Source organism: Astatotilapia calliptera, chromosome 23, assembly GCF_900246225.1.
Source record: "Astatotilapia calliptera chromosome 23, fAstCal1.2, whole genome shotgun sequence".
Classification (NCBI taxonomy): Eukaryota; Metazoa; Chordata; class Actinopteri; order Cichliformes; family Cichlidae; genus Astatotilapia; species Astatotilapia calliptera.
Genome location: NC_039323.1, coordinates 2670666 through 2689053, shown reverse-complemented (window position 1 = coordinate 2689053; position 18388 = coordinate 2670666). Strand labels below are relative to the sequence as shown.

Below are 18388 nucleotides of genomic sequence, written 5' to 3'. Positions count from 1 at the left end.
CATCTCTGTGTCTTGGCCGAGTTTAACTGAGTGAGTCACCAAATGGACCACAGACATAAACAAAGGCTACCTTTTACACAGCAGTGGGTTTATTGTTTTGAACTCAAAGTGAAATACCACAAAAGAAAAGCCATTTTACTGCTGAATCATGAGACATCAGTTTGCAGCTCATGCTGTAGTTTCATGGGGACGAAACTTGTGAGTGAGTGCTCCACTTCCACTTCCTCAAGTGGTCTTGATGAAAAGAGCATTTATTTGAAGTTTACACAGCTACATTCTGGCCTGAAAATATCGTAAGAGGTTTTTTTTTGTGATCCAGACAGAGTAATATTAAAACTAAGTAGCTGCCGCCATTGTTGGAAACTGGAATTGGCTGAGCCGCGCTATGAATTCTGAGATATGGTGGACCACGAAGGATACACCCAACCCCTCCTTCAAACCTGTCAATCATACACAGTACAACATGCAGTGAAACGCTTACTGCTGTGCAATTCTCGACCATTAAAAATACAAGAATGACCTCAAATTAAATATGGAAATTAAAAAGGTTTGCAAATCAGCAGTGTGCAGATTTACAGTGAACAGTAAAAACAATTATTGAAATACATTATTTTGTTATTGAGTGCATGTACAGTGATGTGATATGCAGTGTTGGGAAGGTCACTTTGGCTCTGGATGGTGAGTAGAAGTTCTTGAGCATCTTCAGAGTGTTTGTGTGACAGGTCCTGTGTGATGTCAAGCCCCGGGTATGTGAAATTGTCTTCTCTCTCCACTGTTAAATATACACTGCCTAATAATGTCTGTTCTGTGTGGCTTTTCATTAGGCTTTTTTTCTTAATCTGACTGCAAGAAAATGCCTCCAAGACACGGCAAGGCTTTGAAATGGCAATACACAGGTGGATCTAACTTCATCCTCGAAGTACTGCTTAACTTTGATGAGAATTAATTTAACCTACGTTAGGAAAACTTCCCTTGAAAATGAAAAACAAGCTATATAGTGTGCCAGGGGCGTTTTTAGCCCAAAGATTTAGTTTTTTTTTGCTGTTTGTCTGTCGCACTACTAAAAATATAAAAATATTTTAAGGACTCTTCTATTTTTGGAGTGTATTTTTTTTATGTATCTGTATTATATGATACACACACATTAAAAGTGAATCTCTGTCCAGAAAATACACTCAGTTTACTTTTTGCTCACTGTGAGCATCATTCATTATTCTCCCCAGTAATTAAGGTTAGGATATTTTTTTTTATTCCAATCCATTCTTCTTTTGCAGCATTTAAATAACCTTTATCAGATTTGTTACAGACATTTCAAAAAAGTGTTTTGCTTTTCTTTTACAAATGTGGGGATTAAATTGAGTTAAAATGTACAAAACAGTGATGTCATGTTTTGTGACGAGGACCCAGGCACAGAGAGACTTGATGAATTTAAGAATTTCATGATTTAATAAAGAAATTTGCAGACTTGCACAGAGATGGTAAAATTATGATGACTGATAACAGAGACAAAGACAACAGACGATGAGGACAGGGAGGAACAGGGGTTTAACTGCACCAAGGAGACAGTCAGAGAGAACTCGGGACAACTGGAGACATTTAGGGATGCAGGGACTGACAGAGACGGGGAAGAAGTCTCACTGTGACGAGTAAAGTTTATCTTGCCTGGCTGGGCAGCTCTCTGGGTGCTCAGCACCCCCAAAGCTCTGATCCTAGAATCGCCCCTGTAGTGTGCTAAAGCAATATGCAGTCTGTGTAGTCTGCCTGGTGTATTGAAAAATTACGAGATACAATAAATAAGACCCTCAAGCACTACTTGCATTAAATGAGGAAGCAGCAGGTAAACAGTGTGATATGATCAGTGTGATGTAACCATACTATATATAAACTGTAAGAGAAATCTGATTGTGATTCAAACAAACCACAAAACTATTGTTTCTGACAAGTAAATATACCAACAATGATGGCTATAGAAAAAGAAATGGCTCCAGCGAAGAGGATTACTGACACAATATTAACAACAACATCTCTGAGTCTCCTCTGGAAATGAGAAAAACAGACATGAACTTGCTGCTTGTTTCTCTCGCTCATTCCTAAATGGCCTGTAACAGAAAAATACTAATATTATTATTCCTCATTAGATTTGATGCTGTATCTGATGCAGATTTTTATATTCAGACAGGCACAAGGCATTCACCTCGTTTTTCACTGCTCAAAATGACAATCCAGATTACATTCAGGAAATCCCATACTGTGAAAGCAATCATCACTTTCAGAAGCCAAGAGTCCCTCACGTTATTTCCGCACTCATTCTCCATAACACCAAGAAATATGACAGCAACTGGCCCAAAACAAACATGGAAATAATATCAGAGCAATGTAAAGGCAGTGGCAACTACTTCCACAAAAAAAGTCCAAACTCTTTTTTGATGGTGTAAAGTTAATACTCTTAAATTTACAAGTATAAGAATTTTCTTACTTGTAAATATATTATGGATAACAAAACAAACATTGGCAGCGTATTCACAAATCTTCCTTCTTGAAGAGAACGTGAAAAATGAAATAAACATTTTGCACAAATGTCAGTTGATATGTTTGCACATGCAAAGTGAAGTTAAACGTACCTTTCAGGACCACTTCTAATCCCCAGAGACAAAATTACTGTTCCAGTGAAATTAATCACTATCATCACACACACAAGAGCAAAGAAGATGACCTAAAAAATACATAAACACACACATTAAAAATACATGTGGGAAAAATTAAACAGATGTTGTTAATGAGACGGGTTTTACACCACCAGTTGTTCTCACCTTGGAGGAATCACCGATACTAAACAAGATCAGGGATGAGATTTCAACAGCCACACAGAGGACGTTGCCTGCTACCTTACACACCTACAAAATTTAAATAAAAACAACAGTGCATATAATAAGTTAGACAGCCTTGAAAGCCCTGAAAATCCATATTTTACCCTATGAAAGCAGGGGTAAGTTCCAGCACCCCGTGAACCCCCGGCTTTCAAACTAACTACATACTCAAAGAATTCTTGGAAGCAATACAAAGATGCAGGACAAGAAGAAAATAAAACACTGTGAGCACCAAAGGCCCCCAGCTCTTACCTTATTTATATGATGAAAAACAGCCTCACTGGCCAGTAAGACTTTGCCTATATTGGATATTACCTAACAAGACATGAAGTAGAACACAATTACATTTCTTTTTGTTCTTTTAAGGTGGGGCTGAATAGCATTTAGTGCGTGTCTTGAGTATCGTTAAATATGCTACTTACTTTCATCTCTGCCACCAAAACACAATCAAAACACATCAGTGCAATACCTGCTCGCTGAAAGTAAATCAGAAACAGGGAGCAGTGTTGTCAAAAAAAGCTCTTGCAAGGTTAATGAGTCACTTTGTGTACAGTGTTACAAAATCAAATCCACCTGTGGGTTCTTACTTCTTCTATGTTGGTGTTGCCCTTTGTGGTGCTTGGTGTAGTAGTTGTTTCCGGTGTAGCAGCTGTTTCCGGTGTAGTAGTTGTTTCCGGTGTAGTAGTTGTTTCCGGTGTAGTAGCTGTTTCCGGTGTAGTAGCTGTTTCCGGTGTAGTAGCTTTTTCCGGTGTAGCAGCTGTTTCCGGTGTAGTAGTTGTTTCCGGTGTAGTAGCTGTTTCTGGTGTAGCAGCTGTTTCCGGTGTAGTAGTTGTTTCCGGTGTAGTAGCTGTTTCTGGTGTAGCAGCTGTTTCCGGTGTAGTAGTTGTTTCCGGTGTAGTAGCTGTTTCTGGTGTAGCAGCTGTTTCCGGTGTAGTAGTTGTTTCCGGTGTAGTAGCTGTTTCTGGTGTAGTAGTTTTTTCCGGTGTAGTAGCTTTTTCCGGTGTAGTAGTTGTTTCCGGTGTAGTAGCTGTTTCCGGTGTAGCAGCTGTTTCCGGTGTAGTAGTTGTTTCCGGTGTAGTAGCTGTTTCCGGTGTAGTAGTTGTTTCCGGTGTAGTAGCTGTTTCCGGTGTAGTAGTTGTTTCCGGTGTAGTAGCTTTTTCCGGTGTAGTAGTTGTTTCCGGTGTAGCAGCTGTTTCCGGTGTAGTAGTTGTTTCCGGTGTAGTAGTTGTAGTAGTAGTGCGCTGAGGTAAGATGATATTCACATTTTCCCAGAATTTTACCCTTTGCTGAAGAAATGTTGCTCTGAAATATGTTAGAAGGGAATGAATGCTGATATAATTCATTTTCTGTTGCATTGTAATATTACAGAAATCTGAAGCAGGTCAGGTTCGATTTTCACCGTGGACGTCAGCCATAGAATATCAGAAATTTTAAAGTCACCTGAACATGATGTCCTGCTCTGCTTCTGTCGCAGTCCAGTTAACTCGGATCAAAGTTTTTCTTTGATTAAGTGTGTGACTAACAGCTGAATCCTGAGAAGAGTGGCAAAACATAAGAGAGCTTCAGATTTACAAAAAATGAAAACAATAAATCAAATTCCAACTACTTACTTCCAAAACACCGCATGTCAGGAGTTGAGTCTTGTCAGGCTCAAGTAGAACAAATCTTCCAGTAAGACGTGTTTCATCTGCAACCTCTCGAGCCTCTAACATAAACCCTCTAAAATATGTGGATTCCTCGCTCTTGAGCAAAACTTGAAAATTGTTTCAAAAATTCATCCGAGCAAAGATTTGGGAAAAAGAGAATGAAGAGAGATTGTAATAACTTGTAAAAAAAAAGGTAAATTATAATTACACCAGACATTGCTGTGATAAACAAATTTAACAAAATAAAAACTACAGCGTTCCCTGTACCTGTAACAGGCTCTCCAGGATAGCTGCCGGGCACATATTCAACCATGAAGGGGGGGTTTGTGGTTTGAGGAGCTGCACCATTATGATCGGGTAACATTGAGTCACATGCTTCTGGGAAGTAACCCCCTGAATACCCATGCAGCTTTGAGATGATGTTAAGACTAATCAGAATCCACATCCACATCTGTCAAATAAATATCACAGTGATACCCAGGTCATCCATTGGCACTCTAAATATTTATTTACTTCTGCAAGTATTCATATACTTCCAGCATGTAGACTTCTAGTGGCAGATTACACTGAAAGTGTTTGCTTTAAAGATGCTTGAGAGTATAATGTCATTGTCATTCATAGATTTGCGAGTATTGAGCAGCCGACACATTGCTGGACATAAATGTTAGGTTAAAACTTTTTCGCCTTTTAACTACTGTTTGATTACAAATGCAGTTTTGGTGGACAGAGCCAGCATGAGGTGTATGTGGATTTCTCTTTGATTTGATTTGATTTTATTGATTAGCATTCAAATTCAAAATCTCAGTGAAAACAGTGAAAAAAAAAACAAAAAAAAAAACAGGGAAAACAGAACAAAAATCTACCATAAAGAAAGAAAGCATGAGACAAGGCTAATCAAAAGGTATTGGCTGAAGCATTTGCTTATTACGCCAACCCTTTTCACAAAATATCTTTTTGTATGCAGCTCCTGTACACAGGGCTTGAAGAAAATAATAAAACAAAGCAAAAACCAAACAAAACAAACAAACAAACAAACAAAACAAAGAAAAAAAAACTTTCCACCTTAGATAAGTAACTACATCAAAGTAAAGAATCAAGAGGTTGTTGTTTTTTTTCTCCTTTTTGTTCTTTTCATTCTTGATATATATATTTTTCTAATACTCTATTTTTAAACATGTTTTTAAACAAGGAAAATGAACTACACCTTTTTAAATCACTGTCATAACTATTCCACAGGTTAACTCCTCTAACAGAAACACATCTCTGCTTTATATTTGTCCTCATCTTGTTTTTCTTAAAGAAATCTGTTCCCCTTAAGTCATATTGACTCTCTCTGACTTTGAACAGCTTCTGAGTACTGGGGCAAAGCAAGTTATTTTGTGCTTTATACATTATCTGTGCCATTTTATATTCAACTAAATCATAAAATTTCAGGGTATTCAGATTAATAAACAAAATGTTAGTTGGTTCTATATAGTTTGATTGGTTTATAATTCTTATAGCTCTTTTTTGTAACTTGAAAATATGAAGAGTGTTCGTTTTATATGCATTACCCCATATCTCCAGACAGTAAGTCATATATGGTAAGTCATATAAACTTGAAAAGGATTTCAACATTTCTCTGGCAAATATTAAACACAGACTGACAAAAACAACTGAGTAAGAACAGTTTCTTACCTTAAAGTAAATGTTTGCACACCACATCTAATAATGTGAATCAGAAAGCTAAGAGAATCAAAATAAACCTGAACATCTGAGTTGACAAAGAAAAATATCTCCTCTTTGAAAGTCCCTCTAAGAGAAATAGAAGAAACCCTGCAAATGTCTCAGAAGAAATGAGTCCACCCTCCAGGACAGTTACAGTTGTTGCAATGTGTGTTAGTGGGCGGTGCTACAGCTGTAATTGAGGAAGCTGGAACATTGTGATAAACAAAACACATTTCCCTTCACTTGTGAAATGAAAGACATATCCTGGATTATTTTCCTAGTCTCTTACTTCCTCTGTGTGTGTCACCATCCATATCACTAGTTCAATTAATCTGGCTCAGTGAGCAGATATACTGTGATGTGTAAGGCTTTGGATTGACGTTATTCAGTCCCATTGTCTTTAGTGGACCCTACTGGTCTAGGGTCCATATATATTGTGCTATTGTACTACAACCAATCAGAAAATTATGAAGGATCTGAGCTATGTAAATGTTGTCATTGTAGATGTGAGTCAGCCAGATTATGATTATCAGTGTGACTCATAGTTAATCATGAACAAAGACAGGACCATACAGGTTTCAATCTGAGGTACATGAAGCTTCTTGATCCACACCTCAGATCAAGCAGCCGTCCAGTTTAAAGTTAATCCACAAGAAGAAAGAACAAACAAAAAGAAACATCAAAAAATGTTTGGCATGAAATTTCCTTTATAACAACCCAAACATACACCGAAGCATTTTCAGGAATACAGCAGTGCTTTAAATCATAACCCATCTAAAGCAGCGGTCTCCAACCTTTTTTGCGCCACGGACCAGTTTATGCCCGACAATATTTTCATGGACCGGCCTTTAAGGTGTCGCGGATAAATAAAACAAAATAAAACCAGTACCGGTACCGAAAAAAAGAAAATTTATTCATAACACACGTGAAAAGACCCAGGAAAACCGAGTTAACGATAAAAACGAAAACAAAATAACGCTGAAAACCGATAAAACCCTGAAAACTATACATTTCACACCTGAGCCTCAACTCTCGCGACCCGGTACCAAACGACTCACGGACCGGTACCGGTCCGAGGCCCGGGGGTTGGGATCGCTGCTCTAAAGGTATTTTTCATGATGTGGTAAAACATGAACAAAGGGCAGAAAAACACACAGATTGCATTTTGTTTGTGATGTGGAAGCATAATAGTGGTCAATCAAAAGTGATTATTGTGCAGTCGAATTTCTTTGGAAAGGGTGTGTCGAGATCATAATGAACACTGAGCTGTGACTTGAGATGGTGCCTTCAAATGCTACAACATGCCTCGGTGTTCGCCTCGGTGTTTGGGGGTGACATCCCTTGGCATTGCTGACTGTGGATATGACATCCTCGACATTTTGTGGGTGATGCCTGTGGAGGTCATGCCGCTGCATTTGTAGATGATACCACGGGTGTTTAAAATGGTGCCATTATGTTTGGGGATGATCCCATTGCTCTTTAGGGTGCACTCAAAAAAATGAAACGTTGACTTTAATTAAAATTATTTTGTCAACAGGTTCCACGAAATTGAATTATGTTAGTTTAAAGCAAAAATCTTTAGTTCATCTAATTTAAAAAAACTACTTAAGATTAACAAGACATATTTAAGACTAACTAAATCAAGTTATGTTGTATGAACAAAGATGATATATTTTCAGGTTAGATAGTTTAGATTAGTTACTTCAACACATTTCTTATTTGTGGCAGTAAAATGTTAAATTTAAGTTAGATTAATTCAAATATTATATTTTCAGCCACCTTGTGCTTTATTAATTAGTTTTACATAAATCTATTTTGTCAACAGGTTCCACACAAATGAATTAAGTACATCCAACTTATTTTTTAAAATTTCTTTTATTGCCAACACATTCAGTGAGCATTTGTGTAAACCCAGTCCAAAATAAAACACAACAGCTCATTAGGGTTAGTAATTAACAGTATGTAGACAGATGCAACATCAAGACTTTAAATTAAATGTCTGTATCTACCAGAAATAGAAGAGAGAAAAAAAAATGCATTGAAGATCACATAACACATTGATAAGATGACACTTGAGTTATGCACATGTGATGCTAGTAAGGTCTGTGAGTGTTTTTTTCTTTTAGTGTCTAAAATGGATAGCAAAGTTGCTATTTGCAATGATTGCTTAGGGTCAGTCCAGTAACACAATGCCAATGAAGTGCTTTCCTTTAACAATGCAAAGTGAAGTGTCCACCTCAATTTAAAAAAAATTTATGTAACAACAACAACAACAACAATAATAATAATAATAATAATAAATAGTCCACTGATATTAGCAATCAAAGAAAATTACATCACCATCCCAAATAAAACTTTAACAAAACATGCCAACATTATGGTCTAACAATAAAACAGCTTGTCAGCGTTCAGTTTTTTTGCAACAGCACAGCAGTAACCATTTAACACTTGCCACTGTCAACATTTATTTTACTAGTGTTTGGGCAAAAAACTTCAGATGTAAACATTTTAACATGGAAACAATTGTTCGTCTTTAAAAGTCCACAAAATATACATTCATCCTGCATTCCCAACTTGGATGATCTGATATCCTCGTGTTGGTGTTGTTCCCAGACCATCATGAAAATGTTGTCACATTGTTGTGACGTTATTCTTTTGCGCGCCAAGCCATTCGTGCATTTATGAAATTCCAATGTTGCAAGGCAAGGCAAGGCAAGGCAAGGCAAGGCAAGTTTATTTGTATAGCACAATTCAACAACAAGGTGATTCAAAGTGCTTTACAGAGACATTAGAAACAAGAACAAATAAAAAGCATGATTTAAAATTGATTAAAACAAGCAAATAAACTAACTAACTAATTAACAAACAAACAAACAAAACAGTATATAAAATCAAAACAGATAAAATCAGAACAGTAGATAAAATCAGTAGTTAAATGTAAGTTTTGAAATTTAAGCTTAAAGTGTGGATTTGGTGCTTTATTCAAATGCAGCTGAGAACAGGTGAGTCTTCAACCTGGATTTAAATAAACTGAGTGTTTCAGCTGATCTGAGGCTTTCTGGGAGTTTGTTCCAGATATAAGGAGCATAAAAGCTGAATGCAGCTTCTCCGTGTCTGGTTCTGACTCTGGGAACTGATAAAAGACCGGATCCAGATGACCTGAGGGATCTGGATGGTTCATACTGGGTCAGGAGGTCATTGATGTATTTTGGTCCTAAACCATTCAGAGCTTTATAGGCCAGCATCAGAACTTTAAAGTCTATCCTCTGACGGACAGGCAGCCAGTGTAAGGACCTCAGAGCTGGACTGATGTGGTCCACTTTTTTGGTCTTAGTGAGGACTCGAGCAGCAGAGTTCTGAATGAGCTGTAGTTGTCTGACTGATTTTTTAGGTAGACCTGTAAAGATGCTGTTACAGTAATCAAGCCTACTAAAGATGAATGCATGGACTAGTTTTTCCAGGTCCTGTTGAGACATCAGATCTTTTATCCTTGATATATTCTTGAGGTGATAGTAAGCTGACTTTGTTATTGTCTTAATGTGTTTTTCTAAGTTTAGGTCTGCATCCATCACTACACCCAAATTTCTCGCCTGGTTTGTGGTTTTTAGATGTATAGATTGAAGTTCTCTGGTGACCTGTAATCGTTTTTCTTTGGCGCCAAAGACTATTACCTCAGTTTTGTTTTTGTTTAGCTGGAGAAAATTGTGGCACAACCAGTCATTGATTTCCTCAATGCATTTACCAAGAGCCTGTACAGGGCCTCGGTCTCCTGGTGACATTGTGATATATATTTGTGTGTCATCTGCATAGCTGTGATAGTTTATTTTGTTGTTGTTTATAATCTGTGCCAGTGGGAGCATGTAGATGTTAAACAGAAGGGGTCCCAAGATGGAACCTTGGGGAACTCCACATGTGATACTTGTCTGCTCAGATGTGAAGTTACCTATTGATACAAAGTATTTCCTGTTTTCTACGTATGTTTTGAACCAGTTTAGTACAGTTCCTGAAAGACCTGTCCAGTTCTCCAGTCGTTTGAGTAATATGTTGTGGTCAACCGTATCAAATGCTGCACTGAGATCCAGTAAAACTAGGACTGACATTTTTCCACTGTCTGTATTCAGACATATGTCATTAAACACTGCAAGGACAATATCAATTCTGCTTACTGTTTATTAAAGGGTTACGGTTAGGGTTAGGGTCAGTTGATCGGCGGACAGAGGCGGTTTCACGCAGCTTAAGTACAGTTTTTTGTTTTACGCCGGTTTTTCCCGAAGTCGCAAAAGTATGACGTCACAACATTCTGATTGGTCACTTGCAATGTTGATCCTGGAACAACATTTAGTATGATGATCTGGGAACAACACCAACACGAGGATATCAGATCAACCTCCTAACTTACCCTTATTTTTAGTATGTATTGCAATTACCTTTACAATGCACACAATGTAACACAAACTGAATATGAACATATTTCCACCTCATAACAATATGCCTTGAACGCTAATATACACACCACCCTTCAACATTTCTGGTGCAGTATCATCTCTCAATTAAATCCTTTAAATCTCAATACTTTTGATTGTCTCTTACTAGCCCCCCACAACAGTAAAATCTCTCAAATTGTAGTAGTTTACAAACTTTTCAAAATGTTCTAAATTTCTCTTAAATGTAATTTTCCCGTTATCTGTCATTTACAAATTACCATTTTATTCCCATTCAGCCTCCGAAAAACTTCTGTCCATCTGACAGAACATTCATCATCCAAATTAAAGGTTGGCTTATTCATTCAGTTTATTCTTGAGCAACTGTACCTTGGTCAAGAGTATGCTGACATACAGATGAAGGAAGAGCTTCTGAAGTACTTCAAAGAAAGCTTTCAGTCTTGAGGTTAACTGAGATTCAGTGCATATATCCCACCCATTAAGAGTGCACATGCAGAGGCCAGGTCTTCCAGGTCATGCAGGACACACTAGATGGTTATACCCACATCGGCTGGAGGAGTGCTGGCATCAGCTCTTTCGATGGTAAAGATAGCAAGGGTAATTTGTTCCAGCTCCCTCTGAACAGCTGTAGCTTAGACACAAAAACATAGAAAAATGGCATCCAGTTTTAAAAAAAGAAAGAAAAAGGGCCAAAGCTACCCTTTAATGACGTAAACACAATATTAGGAACATGCACCCCAGTGTGCCACTATTTCAGACTACAGATTCAACGATAAATATAAATAGTTTGGGTATACAAGAAGATTTCCCAAAACATTTAAACAGGTTCCATGCAAATTACAACAACAACAACATGCAACAACATTAGTTATTCAAAATTTGGTTTAATACAGATAAAAAACTAAACTAAAATTACCAACCAATTATTCTTTGAAGAGGATGCTTGGGTCTTCATTCAGGTAAAAAGGTAGTGCCCTGAGGACACACTCCCTCCCCTTTTCAATACTTTCCTTCTGTAGAGAGTGGCAGAGATACAGGAAGAGAAAACAGATATACTTTAGGATGACAGAAACTCACATTATACGCAAAATGAATGACATATCCACTGCACAGATAGACATGTACACAAGACCAACTAATCATCACATGGACATGAATAGTTAACCTGTTGGGCAGGGTTTCCACCACATTATATATGTCCATAATGGAGGTAAAGACAAACTAATACATCATCTTTTTTGCATTCAAAACATAACATAAAAACATTCACTTCTGGTTTAACCTAAATCAAGGGATCAGATTTTACATATGTTTAGGTAATTTAAATTTTCCAACGTTTTGAGTACCAAACTTTGTCTTGCTTAATATAAATGTAAGTGCACTGTGCAGCTACCATACACTAGCTGTTTAAATTTGAAAATGATCTTATTAGCCATAATATTTTGCTACCAACAGAATAACGCACCTGTGTGGCTGGGGCCAAAGTTTGTCTAATTTTCTTCCCTGCAACGCCTCCTTTTTTCTTGAAGACTTTTATGAGCTGGTCAGTGTATTGGTCAAGTTGTGTAAAAAGCCTTGGAACATGTGCAGCAGTAGTAATCCTCACATATTCTGCTTCCACCTGAAAATATGTCAACAAACACAACATACTGTACTGTAAATATACATACTATATGTACACATATACAAACTAAAACTAATGTAGTAAGACCTCATTAAAGCTATAATTTTAACACAAACATTTACACAAAATGCTAATGGAGCCATTACAGCTTTTATTGTTATTTATCAAGTTCCAAAAAATATTGATCACAGCTGATCTGAAAAGAATTTCATGCCTCAGGCCCTTGAACTGCAACCTTTACCATGGTTCAGATGTGGAGAAGAAATAACAGGGGCATGGGATGGGTCACAAAAGAAAACTTAACTTATAAAACAGTTTTGTTTTCAAAAGTATAACAGTTCACATACCACATACAAGCTCAGCAATACCACATACACCACATCAGTATAGGAGGGAGCAGGTAAAGGCAGGATCTGAAATTTATAAAGTAAAACAAGAAATTCATTACTTAATTTCAAGAAGCAAATTATTGTTTGAATTACAACTAAATAAAATACTACTCAGAAGAAAAGCAAGAGATTGACACTGCCATGTGCTAACTTTCTATAGAAGCAATTATCACCAGGTCTGTCGACCTCCATTGTCTGTCCACTCATATGTCTTGAATAATTTTATTAAAAAAATTAAGTGTGTACTTTCACAAACTGTAATTTATAACTACATTGATATGTATAACTCCGCTAGGAAACATGCTGTATTTACAGACCATTTTTACATAATACAGATTACTGATAGAGCAGAACAATGGTGTCACAGTGGCTTTCGCCCTTGACTTTTTGGATTTTAAATGTCACTTTATGCTATCCTTGCTATCCTATTCGATATTTCCGACTCTCGGATTACAGAAAAGGAATCCCAAGAAAGCAAATGGAAAAATAACCCCTTGAAAGAATAACCCCATGAACCCCTGTAGCTAATCCCTTAATAAAACAAAAAACAATAAAAATGTTTCTTACACAGTCCACAAAATAAGCATGTCCAGGACCCAGTAAAACTAATGTAAAACAAGCGCACGCAAACGATATAACATGTCTTGTAAGACAAACGCAAAATATAACCATGCTGGACATATAGATACTACACAACATAGTCAAAGAAAAAAAGTGGTCTTACCTCTCAAAGAAACAGTAGCTTGGCGCCAAAACAGCCTTTTTCAGTTAAATTTGAAGTCTTGCGCATGAGCAGGCACAAGCCGTGAAACCTTCTTGTTCTGCGCGGTTTCATTACAACTGTTTTTGCATTACTGCCACCTTGTGGATATACAAGGTATATCGATCCTAATTGACTTAACTTAAATGTTATGCGATCAAGTAACACATTAGTATTATGTACGTTGAATAATAGACACAATTACGTAGACTTGATTAGAAAAACATATGTTAACTTAACAAAAACATATATTTTAAGTAAAATGAAAATAAATAATTAATATACACTGAACAATCCACCTCATTCATTTTTTTGAGTGTGATGCCACAACCTGCTGCAGTGTTTCGAGGTGAAGCTATGAGCTGCGATGACACAACATACCATTGTTGTTGATGCTGTGACTTTCCATGTCTGTTTGAGTTGATGTCACAACCTGCAGTTCTCTTACAAACAGAAGTGACCTCGTTTTCTCATATATGCTACAAATACTGCTAAATACTGTCACAGAGTGTCACAATCAAACCTCTGCCTGAAAAAGCCATTAATATTTTTTCTCTAAATAATTTAGTTGCAATGAATATTTAATTTTCAAGACAGCCAGATGCAGTGCCATGATTTGTGTTATTCCTGGCAATACTTTTATGCAGTTATAGTGTCTTTTAAACAGAAATCTAGATCCACTAGAGAACCTTTGTGAAGGTAAAAATGTTGTAAATGGCCTGTATTTATATAGCGCTTTTACTAGTCCCTAAGGACCCCAAAGCGCTTTACATATCCAGTCATCCACCCATTCACACACTGGTGATGGCAAGCTACATTGTAGCCACAGCCACCCTGGGGCGCACTGACAGAGGCGAGGCTCCCGGACACTGGCGCCACCGGGCCCTCTGACCACCACCAGTAGGCAACGGGTGAAGTGTCTTGCCCAAGGACACAACGACCAAGGCTGTCCAAGCCGGGGCTCGAACCGGCAACCTTCCGATTACAAGGCGAACTCCCAACTCTTGAGCCACGATCGCTGTAAATGTGAGAATTTATTTTTAAAATTTCACTTTCAATTTTCATCTTCACACACTTGTGTTTTAAATTTACAGTTACAGAAAAAACATTCACAAATGTTTAGATTGATATCTAAATATACTGAGAGCTGCAAACTTGTAATTCAAATTTTACTCATTTATTTTTTGGGGGATGTGATGAAATGGGAGATTTAGATCACGACAAATGTGTAGCAACTGCGTAAGGCTATGATGTTAATATGAACCAAAGTCTCTGTTACACGCACCTTGTTCAGTATGTTTCACAAAGAATTAAGACAGCAAGGACTCTAATAAAGCATCCACTGGGTGTAACCTGTCCTTCTGTTTACTAAAAATTAAAGTCTCCAGCTGTGAAACGAGGACTTGACATCTATTCAGCACATAAGAAGTCAAACATTTACTAAGCAGGAGTTATGACTCACTTCTTAAGAAACCTGACAGTTCAAAAGTCCATTTCAAGATTATGTTTACAGACACTGTTTTGTATCAATAACATTAAAATTAGGTTTGACACCAAGTATGAATATTTCTTTACTTTTATTTAAATGTGTCCAAATGAAGATATACATTGTAGCTGCTAGAAGAGCATTAGTACGGCTCTAAAAACAGGAAGTTACAGCAAGTTTAATCATTTTCTAGGCAGTTGATAAATGCATCTCTGTAGCTTGGCAGAGTTTAACTGAGTGAGTCATCAAATGGACCACAGACATAAACAAAGGTTTCAGTTTGCAGCACATGCTGTAGTTTCATGTGGATGAAACTTGTGAGTGAGTGCTCCACTTCCTGTTTACACCATTTATTAATACTTGAGTTATAAGTGTTTGTCTAACCACACCGTGACTTTCAGAACATAGAGATGGGCTGGCTGTTATAGCTAGAAACTCCTTAAACATGTCATCTAGTGAAGACTCCTTCTTTTAACTAATTTGATATTCAGATGAAGAAGACAAATAGCACTAACCTTTTCTATCTGATATTAATCTATAGACCACTTGGATTAGCTAGGATTTTCTTTGTGGAGTTTGGGGACTTTTTATTGTCCACCATCAAGCTGGAAAGAATCCTGCTGCTAGGGGATTTTAATTTCCATATTATTAAATTTAATTTAGTGACAGAATCAGATTCACAGAATCATCTGATTATGTCACCGGCTCTGGATATCAGACCAGTCTGTCCTGAGGACATTTTTATAAGCGATCATAAACGTCTTTTATTTGATCTCTACTTTATCTGTGATCTGAAGAGAAAGAAGGAAAATAAAAATATGTTTCTATTTCCTGTGTGCCCTTTGTTCATGTGAAGCATTTACAACTAATTACTGACTCTGTGGTGAAAGAATTTGGAATTATTTGATAATAATCTACCTGAAACTGATGATATGGAACAGCATGTGGCCTCCTTCAGTTCACAATGTCTAAAAATTCTTGAAATCAGGAAAGGTGGCACTGTTAAATCCCCACCCTGGTTCACAGAAACTATCCCCAGCTTTAGGTTAATTTGCTGTAAAACTGAGCACCAGTGGAAAGCCACAAAACTTGAGGTTTATAAGCTCCACTTGAAAGAACTATTATCTACCTTTAACGACATAGTGAAAGATGCAAGAGCCACTTATTTCTCTAAATAACCTGCAGTAGGAAAAAGAAACCCTAAGGTTCTCTTCGATACAGTGAAAAACATCATCTCTTCTCCAACTCGCAATGACTTTTTAAGCTTTTTTCAAGATAAGATCAGTAGCCTGACAGGACATTTTACTCCCTTAGATAGCCCCCTTCAACTGTGATCTCCCAAACCCCATAATTATGGAATCTTTTCACCCAGTTTCTTTAAAGCATCTATTGAGTACTTACTCAAATGAAACTTTCAACGAGTCTGAAGAAGATGCTGAAACATTTTTCTAATTTTTAACCTTAGAGAGCTTTGTATCACATCTTGTGAGCATCTTAACAACGGAAAATGATGAAAACCAAAAATCCCACTGTTGACATTTAATCCTGATATTATATACTTTTCTTTTTCATTTTAGTTGTTAAGGGTTCGTGTTTTCCTTATAATCTCTCCCAAGTATTAGTTCATCAGTCTGTGGTTGTGGTTTCCACATCAATGGAAAATTGTCTTCTGTTCACCAAGCCATACACAAATCAGTCAAATCATATCAACCCAGATTCATACATATACACATTCAAAACAACAACAATAAAACCCATCACAGCATCTCATTATTCAGTATGTGGGGAAATGAAAGCTAAGTTAGGACTAAATAAACATGAAACCGATACTGATCTGGTGATCATATTTTTAAAACTATATTAAAGCATTCCAGGGTCTCGACTATAACCTTTAAGGCTACTGTGAATATTTGAAATGAACTTTGACTGTACTGTTAGACTTTAGTGCAACCACTGCTTGAATTGTAAATGATGAGTCAGTCTTACTCGAATCAGGCAAAAATTCCTTTTAGACCAAAGTTCTGTGAGAAGGTTCTCATTGTCCTTCATGATCACCATCCCAGTTCTGTAGGCCCTTCAGAGTTTGTCCCTCTTTGTGATAGCATAACAAGATGTTGGTAATTTTCCCATTAAAACAGTTATTTTAGCGTCAGCCACGCACACAAAATTTCCTATTATTTTGACTTACTATCTAATATTTAATATATAACAAGTTGCAACAAATCTCCTGTCAGAGCTCCAACAGTATATTCAAACTTCATGTGTCCCTTGAGTGCAACAAAGCTTTCATGTTTTCTATATTATCCTTTTTTACATTTCTGTATGTTTAACATGTTCTTTCACTTTGGCATTATTAATAATTAATTATACTTTACATGCAAGACATGCTTCTTGCAAAATAATCACTTAAAAAAAAATCATGTAAGCTAGCCTCAAGGGTTACCATTTTATTTTAAAATGTCTTGTTTCTGCTCAACTTCCACCAGGTGTCACCTTTGAGCACGACAAATGAGCTCTGCAGCAACAACAACATTGCAGGTGTTGTGCGTGTCATTTTAACAATAAAAGTGAATATTTTTTTCATCAAAAGAGGTTATTTTTTTGTGTTGCAGAGAAAACATTAGTGTTTTTAGTGGGAGAAATGTTTTGTCACTCATTCAAGAGACTTATTCACTCTCAGCAGACTGCAGGTTTCCCCAACTTTATAAGCTTCAACTGTGGCTTCTTCCCAGAGTCTGAGACATGCGTGGGATTAGGTTAATTGATGATACTAATTTAAGGATGAATAGTTATCTGTTTCTATATTTTTATCTAATTTTTTTTAATCTTTGATGCTTATATACCTCATTATTTTATATTCATAATTGCCACATCTTTTTTAATCACACATTAATATTCTATCTTTTATTACACAAATATGTATTATACTTTATTCTTTCATGAGTTACTTACAAGTTTCTCTTTGTTCACAGCCATTGACATGTCAAAGAGGTTAACACGTGAGAAGCAGATCAAAATTGTGTTGATATCTGGTGAACGCAGTAACCGGGTCTTTGCAGCAGATTTCAATGCAAGACACCCTACGAGACCACCCATCTCCCATGCTACAGTCAGCAAACTGCTTGCTAAGTTTCGTGAAACTGGTTCAGTGTTGGATTTGCCAAAATGTGGACGCAAGAAAACTGTCACTAATGAAGAAACATCAGTGGCTGTCCTAGCTTCATTCAGCAAGAGCCCACAGCGTAGCACTCGCCGCATGTCACTGGAGAGTGGCACTAGTCGAACATCCCTTCGGCGGATATTAGCTACTCACAAATGGCACCCTTACAAACTCCAGCTACTGCACCATCTCAACGAGGATGACCCAGATCGGCGCACAGAATTTGCAGAATGGGCAAAACAAAAATTGGAACAGGACCCTCAGTTCACGCAGAAGATTTCGTTCAGTGATGAGGCAAACTTTTATG

The 18388-nt window shown here is 37.1% G+C and overlaps 2 long non-coding RNA genes across 3 annotated transcripts; both read right to left on the bottom strand.

Annotated features, from left to right (window-relative positions):
* Positions 1–4040: 4040 nt before the first annotated feature.
* LOC113015918 (uncharacterized) lies at positions 4041–4560 on the bottom strand. Its single transcript, XR_003271178.1, has 3 exons — positions 4478–4560; positions 4308–4399; positions 4041–4169 (listed from the first exon to the last, which is right to left on the bottom strand). It is a non-coding gene; the product is annotated as an uncharacterized LOC113015918 (long non-coding RNA).
* Positions 4561–10587: 6027 nt separating this feature from the next.
* LOC113016936 (uncharacterized) lies at positions 10588–13709 on the bottom strand. Of its 2 annotated transcripts, XR_003271333.1 has the most exons (5): positions 13400–13709; positions 12634–12699; positions 12128–12283; positions 11583–11675; positions 10588–11293 (listed from the first exon to the last, which is right to left on the bottom strand). It is a non-coding gene; the product is annotated as an uncharacterized LOC113016936 (long non-coding RNA). The 2 variants fall into 2 exon arrangements; XR_003271332.1 differs by having other exon boundaries at positions 11583–12283.
* Between the last annotated feature and the right edge of the window lie 4679 nt (positions 13710–18388).